At 48.2% G+C, this 14063-nt stretch overlaps 2 protein-coding genes across 2 annotated transcripts in view; one reads left to right on the top strand and one right to left on the bottom strand.

The window, feature by feature from the left end:
• Window positions 1-13708, bottom strand: part of nAChRalpha1 (nicotinic acetylcholine receptor alpha1) — a 158479-nt gene extending 144771 nt beyond the window's left edge. Inside the window, exon 1 of the mRNA XM_025297028.1 lies at window positions 13470-13708. The gene's annotated coding sequence lies outside the window, so the exon portion shown is untranslated. The remainder of the gene's footprint in view (window positions 1-13469) is intronic.
• nAChRalpha2 (nicotinic acetylcholine receptor alpha2) overlaps window positions 1-14063 on the top strand; it is an 84997-nt gene that overhangs the window by 44542 nt on the left and 26392 nt on the right. The window lies entirely within an intron of this gene.

Here is a 14063-nt window from a genome sequence, read left to right as displayed (position 1 = left end):
GGGGAAGAAACGTAGAACCACGTCGCGCGTGGTCTCGAAAATTGCCGAGCGGTCATCACGAACGAATCGTGAGAGACATCGCTCGTGATTTTTCGGTCTCCCCGAATCGATCGAATCGTTTGTCACGTTATTTCCCACGTGCAATCCCATTGTGCAGGGATTATTTTCAGCAGCGGCATATCGCGGAATATCTTCTGTAGATAGATCTGCCGTCCTTGCTAGGAGAAATATTCTTGGTGTGTGCGATGAAACTCGGGACCCGTTTCGGGATCAGGACTCGTTTTCTGCTGCGGGTATCCCCCGAATCGAAAAAATATCGACCCTACCTCAATATACCATTTTACGGGATTTAATGCGCCAAACGTTTACATCAACCTATTTTGATTGTATTGAATTAGCAGCTCGGCCGAGAGAGCTAAGAATCTTAAGTGGCAAATTGAATATTCCTTACTATTTAGAGGATTACGCTGAGTGGGACTTTATGTATAAATGTATAAATTAAATCCTCATTGATCCTTTCGGAATCCATAGATATTAGACACTTCAAATTGAAAATAGAGAGAATATTTCGACCCAGATACCTCTCTCCTATATTTCTGCACTGAATCGTTTGCGATCGGAAACCGGGACTGTCGTCCAAGTAAAGATTGTTGAGTCGCAACAATCGCAAGGGAATTAGCACGCGTATTCCGTTTTCCGTTAAGCCATTTGTATCCGTATCTAATTAACGATGCTTATTTTTGGTATCAGATACGACCAATCCCGAGTTTCTATAATATATTCAAATATCCTAATTTGGTTAAATTCGACACAAATATTTCGTGTTTCTTTCACGAATTAAGTGCTTATTTAAATACTATCGCGTATTTAGACCCGCAATATTTAAACGCAAATTGCTCTGACGGCGCGCGAGAAACATCTATTTCGACACTGCGAAATTGTTTCGCATTCTCTCAGGGGTCTCAAAATATACTCATCGGAAGTTTGAGACGAGCTCATATTTTCATATATTCAGAAGGAGAATTTATTCTTTCTTCAAGAATATCTTAAAACTCATATCCCGTGCAAGAGAAGCATACCGGATGTTTCTTCTTACTTAATATCCTCGATCGAAGCACTAAACTTATTAGGATTTAGAATCGTGAGAATGTTGTGATGAAGTCACGACAGAGCTTTGTCGGATATATAAACTTACAAAATACTTGAAACGAGTAACAACATTTGCCAAAACGCAGTGAGGATTTTTCCACGTGTAGTAAAAAAGAGCAGCTAAAAGTTTTATACACTGTAAGAAATGATGTGTTAAATTGACATACAATTAATGTTACTTCAACATTTGTGTACAGTAATGATCTATGATTTGATGAAATGAAAATGTTAGATTGACATAATCTATGCGTTAAAAATCCAATCTTTATATAATGCAATGACATGATAACTGTTATAATGAAGAAATTAACACATTTTAGGTGTTCAACTTTAACATATAAAACATGTCGGAGCAAGAATTCATGCATTTACATATAAATTGTGTTATTTTAACATTTGAAAATGTTGCTTTAACACTTGAAAATAGTTAATCTTAATTTAACACAAGAAAGTCTAAGTAACACAACAACGATACGTTAAATTAACACACGACGTTTTGTGTAAAAAATTTAACACAAAACTTTCTGCACACAAAAAATTTTATAATAGAAATAAAAAAGTACGAAACGTTTTTAACTGTGTGTATTAAGCATTGACCTGAAAAGTGAACGAAGGGAGGAGAACCCGAAAAATCCGAAAGAGCCAGCGGAAAGTCGTGCTGCACTGTACACGGCGACACGCCTTTATGATCGTAGAACGATAGTTCGTCCGGACGAAAGCAAACGTGTCGATGTACAAACCGAGCGTCCAACTGAAACCCGACGAGGCCTTTTTATCTCGTTTAAAGTGCCTTTTTCTGGTCCACCGCCGGCATCGGTCTCGGAGATTTGTAGCCCCGCTGCTTAATTCCCTTTTTCCGTATTTCCTGCGATCGTTCCTCCTTTTGCCGCACTTTCGCCAAATCCGTCCCGTGGCGTTCCGTGAGCGTAATCTTTCCTTCGATACCGAGTATCCGTTCATCTAGATACGCCTACAGCCTTCTCCCCTTGACGCTCGCGCCTGAGAATTATCCGATAAGTACAAGGTACGCCGATAAAACGTGACGGTTCTCAGATTGCTTTCCTTTTGATTAGTCGTATTTAGTGCGCAGGAGGCCGCGCGAAGACCAACGCCGAAGAGGCGTCCCTCCGCTCGCGCCCGGAGTTAAGTGCGCGACGTTTCGAAATTATTCGAGCGACGCGGCGCGAGGCAAGGATTGATTTTCGCGCGGAAGCCAAGCGGTGGGCGGGGGGGAGGGAGGGCCTCAAATTACTAAGCCATTGTCCGCGCGAGTCGTTTTGCCGCGAGTAACATCAACATCGATAAACGGCAAAACTGCAAAAGGCTTGTCTCGGTCGGGTCTCGGAAGTCGCCGTTAAAGCCGCGCCAAAACGGATCCAACGGCCGAATGATGACGGAACTTTCTCTCGCGGAGAGACCTCGAGCGGAGTCGTACAAGTAATTAGGTCCCCTCCGCTTCGCGCCCTTCGACTCGCGTACTGCGCACCTCGCCCCTCGCACCCCTTTGAAAATCGCTCCCACCCATTGCGCGTTGTCTGGCGCGCTTTGTTATCGAGACAATAATTCCGCCTGAATATCGTTGTCGGGGAGCCGCGTCTGGAATAACGGAGCGCCGCCGGTACTGCAAACGGGGCGGTAACATCTAGATCTTGTCTCGCGCCTGGGCTGAATTATACACGTATACATGTATACATGTAGATGCACGTAAATACGTTGGACGTATTTACCTCACGCCGCGTAATAATCCGACGTGCAAATCTATTTATCGTAAAGCGCGTTACAAGATTATAGCCGGCGAGTGAAAGAGACAGCAACGGGACTCTCCGCTGGCGACGAAGGGAGAAACGAAAATCCTCTTCCAACATCGGTTTCGGAACTTTTCGTCTTGGTCATCAGGTTGATAGGCTTTAAACGAACCTAGACACGTTCCTAATCGATCAGCCGATTCCGTGCGAGCGGAATCTTATGAGAATATCGGTAATAAATGATAAAAGATCTATCCACTTCTCTGTCTAATATTACAAAATAATAGCTAAGACTAAGTTTGTGAACAGAAATTAGTGTAAAGTACGTGGCTGTGATCAGCCGATCGATAATGTAACCTAAACTAGTTCGAGGCCTACCAATCTTGGCCTCTCAAACTAAAAGCAAAGTTTCCGAAAGCGGATTTCGGAACAGATCCTGAAATCGACGCGGACGGGTCGTCCGCGCAAGAGAGTTCCGCGACATTTGGAAATAATAAAACAACGACCGCTTGATCGACAGCACGATGTTCGGCAACGACAGCGTGTGATCTCGCGCGGTTGTGTGTGAGACGTGGCTATTAATAAGAATAACCAAGTCCGGTGCGCTCGATACATCATATTTCATCATTTTCTCCGACAGAATACGAACGCCGTTTTCATATTCCTTCTTCTTCTTCTTCTTCTTTTCTTCGCTCCCCGTTCCCCGTTCTTCCTTTCTCCTTGTCTCTTGGAGTTATTTCATTTTCGTCTATCATGTTCGCGTTTATTACATTTCTACTGACTCTCCGTCTTATCTATCTGTTAAGTATATTATTCTTTCTTCTTGTCGCATAAATCTCTATCTCATTCTATTCTTTCTTTTATTAATTCTTATCAATAGTTCTTATCAATAATTCTTATCAATAATTCTTTATCAATAGTTGTGATATTTCATCGTGATCTCGACTCGCTGAGTCTCAGACGTGTACATAATTTTGTCTTTAGAGAACATGCAATGAGACTGTAATAAATACTTTCCCCCCTCCCTCTCTGTGACTTTCTCTCTCCATTTAATTTTACTCATCATATTTCTGCCGGGACCATTTTGTTCAGCGTAAATAATAATCCCATTTTTCTCCCCGTTATTCTAAATTTCTATTGTATATAAACACGCGCGCGCACACACACACACACACACAATATATATATGTACACATAACAAAAATTTATACACATGTAGTTTCTCCATTCGGACCAAACTCGGTCAACTTGATCGGCGTATAGGCGAATGCGTTCGATAGCCAGCCGGCCGAGAACGCTCGCGTCTGTGCGAGATGCGCAGGACGGCATTATTATTTCGCAACATTTGCATCACAAAGTGCTTTATCGCTCGCCACGCCGGCGCTCGTGAAAAGGGAGAAAAATGAAGCCGAGAGAAGGCAGCGCGCGCGCGCGCGCACGCGCGGCCGCGCACGTTCATCACGGTTCCGCTGTCTGCAACACTTCGCACCGAGATGAACTGGACCGTTTGCATTCGACCCGGACTCAAGCCCGCATGAAAAATGCATCCGGCGTATACCGCCATCGCGACGGCCCGAAATTAACGTCTCGATCGTAAATCAGCGCGATTTTAGATTTTACTAAGTGGCCGATTTCGAGCGCGGCGATTATACCGTTGGCTTCTCTACGCCGATCGATCTTTTCGATCGATCGATCGATCGATTGGTTCGAAGGAGAAGAAAACGGTGTTTTGTGCGTGCTTACATTCAGCTGTTGGCACCGTTATATTCGTCGTTTATTTCGTCGCGCTCGAAGGAAAAGCTCCACTGGATGCGCCAGCCTGACCGATCGAATCGCGATGTGAAATGGCGAATTCTCGCCGATGCCACTTCGACGTATATTCTTTCTCTCTATCAAGAGACTTTCTACGCTTGTCTGATGGATGCGTGGCTCTGAATCGACGCGCGTTGATCTTCGCGTGATTGATATCCGGACTCGTTGATTCACGTCGATTGATCGCCCGTGAGTATTGCGAGCACTCGAGATACAATCGGTTACGAAACGACCGAACAGCAAAGAGAACGCGAGACCAAAAGAGAGAACGAAAGAGAGAGAGAGAGAGAGAGAGAGAGAGACCGCGCGATCGTATCTTAGCAGCGATCAGAGGACAGTGAAAGACGGATAAAAGATTGTTTACGGCGCGTAAACAATTGTCCGTCGACGTCCAACACTGACCGCCGGTAAGAGACAATCGCGCGCGGCCATTTTCCATGCGATCGCGATGCCTCACCGCGCATCACGCATGCTGGTTCGTCAATTTTTTTGTCGTTGATTCAAAATCTTATAGCAGTTGATTTGAAATTTTCTTATAATGATTGTTTGCAAAATTATATTGGGCTGTTCTCAGTCGGTAACGTCGGTATCCTTTTTGGTAAACAGACAACTCCTTTTTTTACACCAACTCTCTCATATTCAATAGAATAAAGGATGAAAAGAATTAAATTCCAATGTAAAATGTAGAGCAGAAGAAACTTGATGAGAACTGCAAGTTCTCGACTTAGAACTCGCGCATTTAAGTATTTATGCTGGTAAAGTACGCGTAAGTACTCCAAACGTTTCAGATATTTTGCTCATTCATAAATATAAGGCTGAAGCCGGGAGAAAAAAAATGTATATATACGTCGGCGAAGAAAATGGTAAACTGCTTGAGTGTCCCACTTGGAGCCGTATTTTTCAGACATGACACTTTTAAGCCGAGTCTCCTCGTAGATTTGCCAATCGGTGCTCGTGATTTCCTCAGGGAGAGCAGAATCAGACGTCGATCAGTCTGAAAAAATTTCTGATCTGAGAAAATTTGCCACTCGGCACGTTCACTTCTTTACCGGAAACCGCCGGTATATTTGGAGAAATCGCCGGGTCGGATCCCGAGAAATAAATGCGTTCCATGCGGGGGAGAGTATTATCGTCACAGACGTCGTCACAGGTGTCGTCGAGTGCGAGTCGCACTCGCGCGCGCGTTTGATCCCGCGGAAGTATATTTTGCAACATGTATGCGTGGGGCGCTTCGCGAATCGGTTTAACCTATATATTCCCGTAATGCATCACTGGGTCAAAGTGCATCAGTCTCGAAACGAAAAACACGGTCAGCGCGTATTTTCTGCACACATGCGCGCGGCGGCAGTCGGTGGAAAAACCGCGGATTCAATCAATCCGTTAATTCTGCAACGCGCTCGCGCTCGAATCCGCGCGCGCATTACACCCGTCCCGGATATATTTCGTTTAGTGATTATAATAGCGCGCGAGGCGGCCCGCGATTTTATCTTCCTCCCTCGGTGACAGGGGGAGGCGACATCCACGACGGACATTTGCGCGCCGACGTGAGAACGATGCGACGGATTAATCGTTCCCGGCGAGAAGTACAAAATTACGCTCGTTGTTCCGCGCGATCGCAGGCTTTATTACAGCGCGCGCGCGCCGGTGTGTACATTCGGCGTATACAGAGCGCACCGTTCTAAACGCGCCCAAATATTTATTTCCCAACGCTTTTACGCTAAAAAAAAAGAGAAACATGTTTCGCGCGAAAGTGGTTTGACCTCAAGGTGAACACACGACAGCGATATCCATTTGTCTTTGCAGGATCGTCACTCTCGAGAAATTCTCATTAAAATGGCTCACCCTGTATATACTTTAAACGTCGCGCGCGCGCGCGCGCGACTGTAACGCGATTATGTACGCGTAAGAAAATAGAGCAATACGGCGGACACGGTTCACTCGACTATGGAGCGTAACACCAGCGCGCTTTACAGTGAACGACCAACTCGGTCGCTTTAAAACATCGCCCGCGACTGCGAGCACGGTATCGTTGGCAGAGAGTAAAAAAGGTACAAACAAGCGGCTCTCTCTCGCCTCCTTTGAGGAATTAATCTCGCCCGCGTGCTGTTCGATTGATCCACGCCCGGTCGCTCTATTACCTTCGACTCCGACAGGGAAATTATGTAGCGACTTGTCTCTCTCTCGCGTGTCGTTCGTGCGTTTCACATTACCGCACACGCGCGCCTCTTTCGCACTTTGGAGACCACTTCGTCCTCTCCTCCGCCGCCGCCGCCGCCGCCGCCGCCGTCGCCGTTAATCTCGCGCACGCCCCCGGGAAATCCGAAATCAAATCTCCATAGAGGAGACCCGTAGCGCGGCGTGCTCGACGTCGCGCGCTCGTGCTAACTCCGGCTAATTTCATAACGCGACCGAACGACACTGAGGGTGTCACGAATCCTGCATCGAAATCCTGTATAAAAATCGCGATAATCGACGTTACACGACAGCACGCGGCCTCGCGCGCGTGAATCCGCTTCGTGACGGCGTTGGCGTCATGGCGGCTTTTAACGTATCCGACGAAAGCGCAGAGCTTAATAACAAAGTACCATCCCCTTTACGACGCGGCGGCGGGTCGCCGGCGCCGGCGTTTTTCGGCGTAAACGCGTCCGCGAATTCGCGGAAATTGCTTGCGCGAGCGGCATTAAAGCTCGCCGTTAAACGAGCGGAGCGGACACCGGCCACCGCTCGCTGTGCGGACGCACCGCAGCCGGAAATCGATCCTCTTCCCCCCCCCCCCTCCTACTCGTTCCTCTCGTCGTCCTCGTCCTCTGGTTATCCCTCGTATCGCAGCGCTCTCCTGAATTTTTATATCGCGGTTGGCAGCTAGTAACCTGATTAAACGCTCCATATAATTTAACGGCGGTTGCCAGCCGACAAAATAACCTCCTCGTTCTCCATCTCCTTCTCTCACTCCTCCCCTCTGTCACGCCCTCCTCCTCCTCCTCCTCCTCCGGTTCCATTCCGCGCCACTCGATCGCAATCGAATATTAAAACATATAGAGAGCAAGCGGGACGAATGTTTGTCAAGCTTTCGGTCTGTTGCCTCCTCCTTCTCTCTCCTTCCTCCCTTCCCCTACCCCCACGCCCTCCTCTCCCCCCGAGGCGTAACGATGCTGTAATAGGACTTTTATTACGAGCGTGAGCAGTTTGCCGGAGCATTTTTCCACGTTACGCACCGATCTCACCGATAATTCGCGTTCACACGGCGAAAGTCGGCTGCTCCATTTGCCGTCAAAAGGATGATAATCTGCGCGCGCGCGCGAATTAAAGCCGCCGTATAGCGGCTTTAGCGGTAAAGTTATCTCATAGAGTGTCGACCTATATAAAAGGTTTAGTTTAATTTCATTAGTTTTATCCGTCCCGGGTATCCTCCAAAGTCGCTGAATCGCGCGGGCGTGTCGCCGCGCGCCGAACAGACGGGGCGACGATCCGCGGGGGGTGGGGGTGGAGGGGGAGAAAAAGCGCGCCGACGTGAATTTTATTAGTTGTCAATTAAATATCGGCGCTCAGTTTCGCGTGTCGCTTTGACGAAAAGAATCGCCCTTGTTGCTGTTGCTACTATCTACCACACGCTCACACGCGCGCGCGCGCGCGCGGAAACTGCATTTCGAAACGCGCTCAGACGTGCAGAGTTTGCATATTTGATATCAACCTGCGCTTTGGCGCGCTCAAACGATATTAATGTAACAAACGGTTTCCGCATGCAATCGGCTATGCTTATCATCGACCAGCCAATTTGTCCGACTTGTCCCGGCCCATCGGCGTCGCATCAGTATGCGGCGATCAATCAAGAGACAAAGAAAGTTGCCGCGAGAGTCTTCGCGAGAGCGAGGGTCGTCGTGTCGTCGTCGTGGCAGAGAACGCGCGCGGCCTCGATATGACGAGACGGCAAAGTGAATGCAGCGCGATAAAGCCGGACGTTAATTCGAATGTAAATTCCATACACACAGGCGGGGGGAGGTATTTCGAGCGCTCGGCCGGTTGATCATAAATTTGAATAATATCAATACAGCTCCCTCCTCCCGTCCCCCCGCCGTTAAATCAAACGTTGGCGAGACGAGCGCGAGCGAGCGGTCGGCGATGACGATCATTCGGCGCTCGACGGCGCTCTTCCCACGATTGTTTAGACCCGATCGAGTTCTTGCCCCGTTCTTCGTTCCCTCCCCCCTCTCTCACGTTTTTTTTTTTTTTTCCTGTTACCAACTAATTGGTCAATTACGAATAAGCATGGCGGGATAAAGTTCGTTTGAATGTTCGCTGAATCCCGCGAATTCTGATCGCTGGACACGGTGCAGTCGTTCGCTACGGTTATTATTTGAATTTTCGTTAAAACATGAAATAGCGAGAAAACAGGAATAACGAAATTAATCAAAATAAACCGAGAGCAATTTTCGCACGTCCGTTCGCGTATCGCAACGTGAGATATACCGTTTACAGATAATTTTGTTTTCGTCAACAGTGTTTCTCTCTCTCTCTCTCTCTCTCTCTCTCTCGCTCTCTCTCTCTCTTTCTATCTATCTTTACGTACATGTACATATGTATTGTCGAAAACGAAATCGCATTACGCACAACCAGGGCAAACTTTAATCAATGGACTCATCGGTAGAATGACGTCGAATGACGACGTTTCCGGAAAAGCCGGCGCGTCAGCAGGTTTCGCGGCCGTGTTCGCTCGCATTTCCATAGAAACCTGAGTTCGTTCAGCACGCCGGAAGTGTCGCGCTCCATCCGGAAGTGTCGCGGCAAGGACGAAACGGCTCGGTCGAACCGTCGATGAAAACTTTCCGCATCCGCACTCCCCGCGGCCCCGCGATACTCGTCGAAAATTGAAAAACGCCATAGCCCCACTGTCACCGGCGCTTCCGGCGCGGAAACTGTGACGAGAATCCGAGCGATTTTTCGCCGTCATTTGTACAAGTTATCGCGGCCTTTATCGGCCAAAGGTCGGCCCGCGAAATGATCAGGTGAACGGGAAGTGCGCCGCGCCGATGATATTTCGCGTTGACGATCCTGGCCGCGAGCGAGCGCTCGTATGACTATAAAACACAAAAAGGAGAACGAGGACGCGGAAAATACGAGTGAGAGGCACAAAATAGAAGGAGGAGGAGGAGGAGGAGGAAGGATGAGACAGGGAGGAGGGAGAACTCGCGACACAAACGCAAACGGATTTACTCGCGCACACCGAGGACTATTGCACGATTGCACCTGCAATCCTGCGCTAAATCGAACGCGCGCGAATCACCCGACTGGAGGAGTACCCGACTGCTACTTTTCGTCAATCGGACAAAAAACGGTCGGAAAGATTTTGGTAACGAGTCGACTTTCAGTCCCGCCGCGTACTTTCGAAACTTAGAAACATCGTCGCCTCTTTCTGTGCGTTTCTTCGCGCAACAGAGCGAAGGAGCATTGGGTGTGCCAAAAGCGCGCATTACTTTTGCTACATCTTGAAATGTTCGAGCCGTCCTCACGCGAGAGCGAAAGGAGAAACTGAGTGTGTGTATACACAGGGTGTTCCAGAAACGACTGACCGAACTTTGAGAGCATATTCTACTCTAGTTGTAAGGATGAAAAAGGGGTTTTGGAAAGGACCGCTTCCCTTTCAAGTTACAAACATTTTATATTTACAACGGACGACATTTTTCCAACACGTTTCGCTCGCATTCCTCGAGAGAGAGAGAGAGAGAGAGAGAGTTTCTGGATATTACATCGATAGATGGATTGGCAGAGGAAGATCCATTGCTCGACCTACACGATTTGAACCTCTTGAATTTATGAAGACATCTTTTGAGACTCGTTTATGAGACTTGTGTTGCTTGTTGGAAGTACACTCCGAAGTTGTATTATCGCTTCGTGTGACAAAATACCAAGTACTCCGGAAACTTTCGAACGCCTTCGACAATCCATGAAACGTCGATGCGAGGCGTGTCTTGACGCGGAAGAAAGTCATTTCCAAGCATTTCTTTAATGAAATGCTTACAAAGGTCTGTTGTAAACCGAAAGCGTTTGTAACTTGGTAAAGAAGAGTTCCCGGATATCGTCGTGTTTACATGACTTCTCTTCATCATCACAGCGGACAGAATACGCTCTTAAAATTTGACTACTTATTTCTGAAACATCTTGTACATATATTAATGTGCATGCTCGTGTCTGTGTGTGTGTGTGTGTGTGTATACGCAACAAAACCAAATTACTTTATTTAGCGTCAACTACCGGTGCTCATCGTGCTTTATTACGCACATCGTAACGCAAACGTCAAGATGAAAACGAAATGGCAAACAGGTTCCGAAGCGTTACTATTTTCGTATGTTACGCAGACAGCGTATATATACTTTTGTGATATTTCAAAACTAAAATACGGCCCCGGCGCAAAAAAACATTTTACTTCACTTTTAAAATATTCAAACGTTCGGCGTTACATTTCTCTCGTGCGTGCGTGCGTGCGTGCGCTTTTAATCCCTACCGCTACATTAACATCCGACCGGTCTGAAGGAAAATTTAATATTTACCGTCGTCCGACGTTCAACGTTGATCGAAGAGCAGTTCAAATGCATATGGATAATTAAATAAAGATTTATGAAGCGTCCTGCCATACAACTCATCGTCTACACGGACCGAAATATCGGACACATACACTGCCGCTAGCAGATGGATGGAACTGCGTATATTTATTACACGGCATCGCATTTCAGAAATGGCAAAAGCGCGCCCGCTCAGCTTTTCCATAACTTCGGAATTCTTTGACGTTCGCAACGTTGCGCAAAGTGCAAAAATATATGAACGTTAAATAAAACCATCGAAACACTAATGAATCGATCGAAACGAGCCGTGCGAGTCGAGCTTTGCGCACTTGTGCGCCTAAAACGTAGCGAGTTTTCAGCCGATACGCGGCCAATACTCATTTTAATCAACTTAATGAAATATCCGATAACATTATTATCATCCTGCACTGTTGTGCGCACCGCAGGAATGTAATATCTTCCGGCGCTTAAAAATTCGCTCGCCGGATGATCATGACGATGATCATGGAAGAAATCAACCCATTAACCTTTCATGGATGATTTCACCTGCCATGCCTGAAATTTCACCCTGTGCGAATTTTTGATTCGCTTGTTAAAAAATGTATCGGCACACTGACAGTAATTTTATAGGTATTATTTATTTGTACCATCAGAGTAGCGACAGTATTATGATAAAACAAATCAATTCTCGCATTTTGTACTTTGCTGTACAAAATAACGAAGAAAAGTTGAACTTGAAGTGACATTCGACGCAGCTTTTAAGGGGGTTAATCGCGCAATCATAAAAAAAAATTATAACGTTAAATATTACATATATATGTCGCAAATTACTCTCTACCTCTCTACCTCCGCGAAACTGAACAAGTTCACCGACGCGTTCTTTATACACATACATTGCAGAATGCATCGACACAAGGTAAACATTTCGGATGATCTGAATAAAAAGAGAGAGAGAGAGAAAAGAAATAAAAAGAGAATAGGAGAGAGAGAGAGAGAGAGAGAGAGAGAGAGAGGTAGCTGCGGGTAGGATCGATCTGTTTTGGAAATATCTCAAATCAGCGCGAATGAGAGCCGAGAGGTGGGTGCAGCGGAAGAGAGAAGTGGAAAAGAGAGGGCAGACAAGCGTGGCAGGAGGACTACGCCCAGGCCCTCTCTGCCCCTTGAAAGCACTCCGACGTTTTCGCACGACTCCGTAGGAGCTTTCCCGGAGAAAAGTTCGGGGAAGAGGCAATTTATCCTTCGCTTCCAGTAAGGACGCGGGCGTCGCGGTGAAATAGCCTCAGCGTATATTTAACTAGAGGGGCTGAGCTCGATCGATCGATCGTTCATTTTTTTTCATGCGAGTTGCTCCAAGTCACTCGTAAGTGAAACACACGGGAAGGAGCGACTGGGAGGGAGAGAGAGAGAGAGAGAGAGAGAGAGAGAGAGAGAGAGAGAGCGAGCGAGCGAGCCTCCGCCTGGCGTTCTAATTGAAATCAGAGAGGCGTTAAAAGTGATAGCCAAGTTGCGAGGAGATGGTGATCGCGGGATTCCTCCGTACGACGCGCCGCGAAAACTTTGCGGATGAAAAGGCTGATGGACGCGCGACTGAAGAAGACGATACATGTACATCGTCTGTCGATCGACCGTAAAAGAAATTACCGCGAAATTACAGGAGCGTCCTTTGAATTGTCACCGACAGGAGGTCGAGAGAACAATTCGAAGCGCAAACCCTCCATTTTTCCAAAGCGACTTCCTCGTCTCTTGGAACAAACCAATTCACCGACGCTATCGTCCACGTTGTTTCACAGCGGCGAATCGTTTCGGCCCCCAGCTTCGTGTAATAAACAATCAGCCAGAGTCGCATGATTAACCGGTATGATATTAAGTAGAGAATACTTTACGTGCGATATCGCGTAGCTAGAATCAACGGACGAACGGCCAAAGTTGATTGGCGCGCGATGGCGAGAGGAGACGCGCGCGAAGTGGATACAGACAGTGTCGTGCCGGACCGGTCGCGGCGCGAAGGCGTGAACGACGCAACGCGACGCGACGCGAGGAAAGGAAAGGAGTCGAGACACTGCGATCCTGTCGACGACACGCGCGCGTGCCCGTCCTGGGCAAGCGTTTCCAGCTCGCTGTCCGTCGGCGAACCGGGGAAAGAGAAAGGCGGCACCGGAAGCGAGTAGTAGTAACAGTAGCGAGAGAAGAAGCGTCTCGTACTCACGTTGCTATCCCGGCGGGTGGGCACATTGCCCGCGGGCGTCGATGAGGAGTAACGCTGAAGGACGAGCTACCGTACCCCGGGCGTCCTATGCACCGAACACGAGGACTTGGCGCGCCGTGCCGATTTATCCGCAGCAGTCCCCAATCCTCGCCGCGTGGTGGACGTGGCGCACCCGCACATATCCTCGACGTCGTGGTCGTCGTCGTCGTCGTGGTTGTCGCGCGCTTCGTCTTCGTCGTCGTCGTCGTCGTCGTCGTCTTCGTCGCGTTCGTCGTGTTTGTCGTGTTCGTCGTCGTCGTCGTGGCCGTCGTCGTCGCCGTCGTCGTCGTTGTCGTCGTCGTCGTCGTCGTCGTCGTCGTGGTCGTGGTCGTGGTCGTCGTCGTGGTCGTCGCCGTCGTCGTTGTCGTCGCCGTCGCCGCCGCCGCCGCCGCCGTCGCCGCCGCCGTCGTCGTCGTCGTCGTCGTCGTCGTCGTCGTCGTCGTCGTCGTCGTCGCCGCCGCTGTAACCGCCGTCCGCCTCGTCACCGTCGCCGTCGCCGTCGCCGTCGCGTCGCACGTCGTCGTCGTTGTCGTCGCGTCGCCGATTGCCGTAACA

The sequence above is a fragment of the Harpegnathos saltator genome, unplaced genomic scaffold, assembly GCF_003227715.2.
Source record: "Harpegnathos saltator strain DR-91 unplaced genomic scaffold, Hsal_v8.6 scaffold167, whole genome shotgun sequence".
Taxonomy (NCBI): Eukaryota; Metazoa; Arthropoda; class Insecta; order Hymenoptera; family Formicidae; genus Harpegnathos; species Harpegnathos saltator.
Note: the sequence above shows the minus strand (reverse complement) of the source record. Positions and strands in the feature narration are given on the sequence as shown.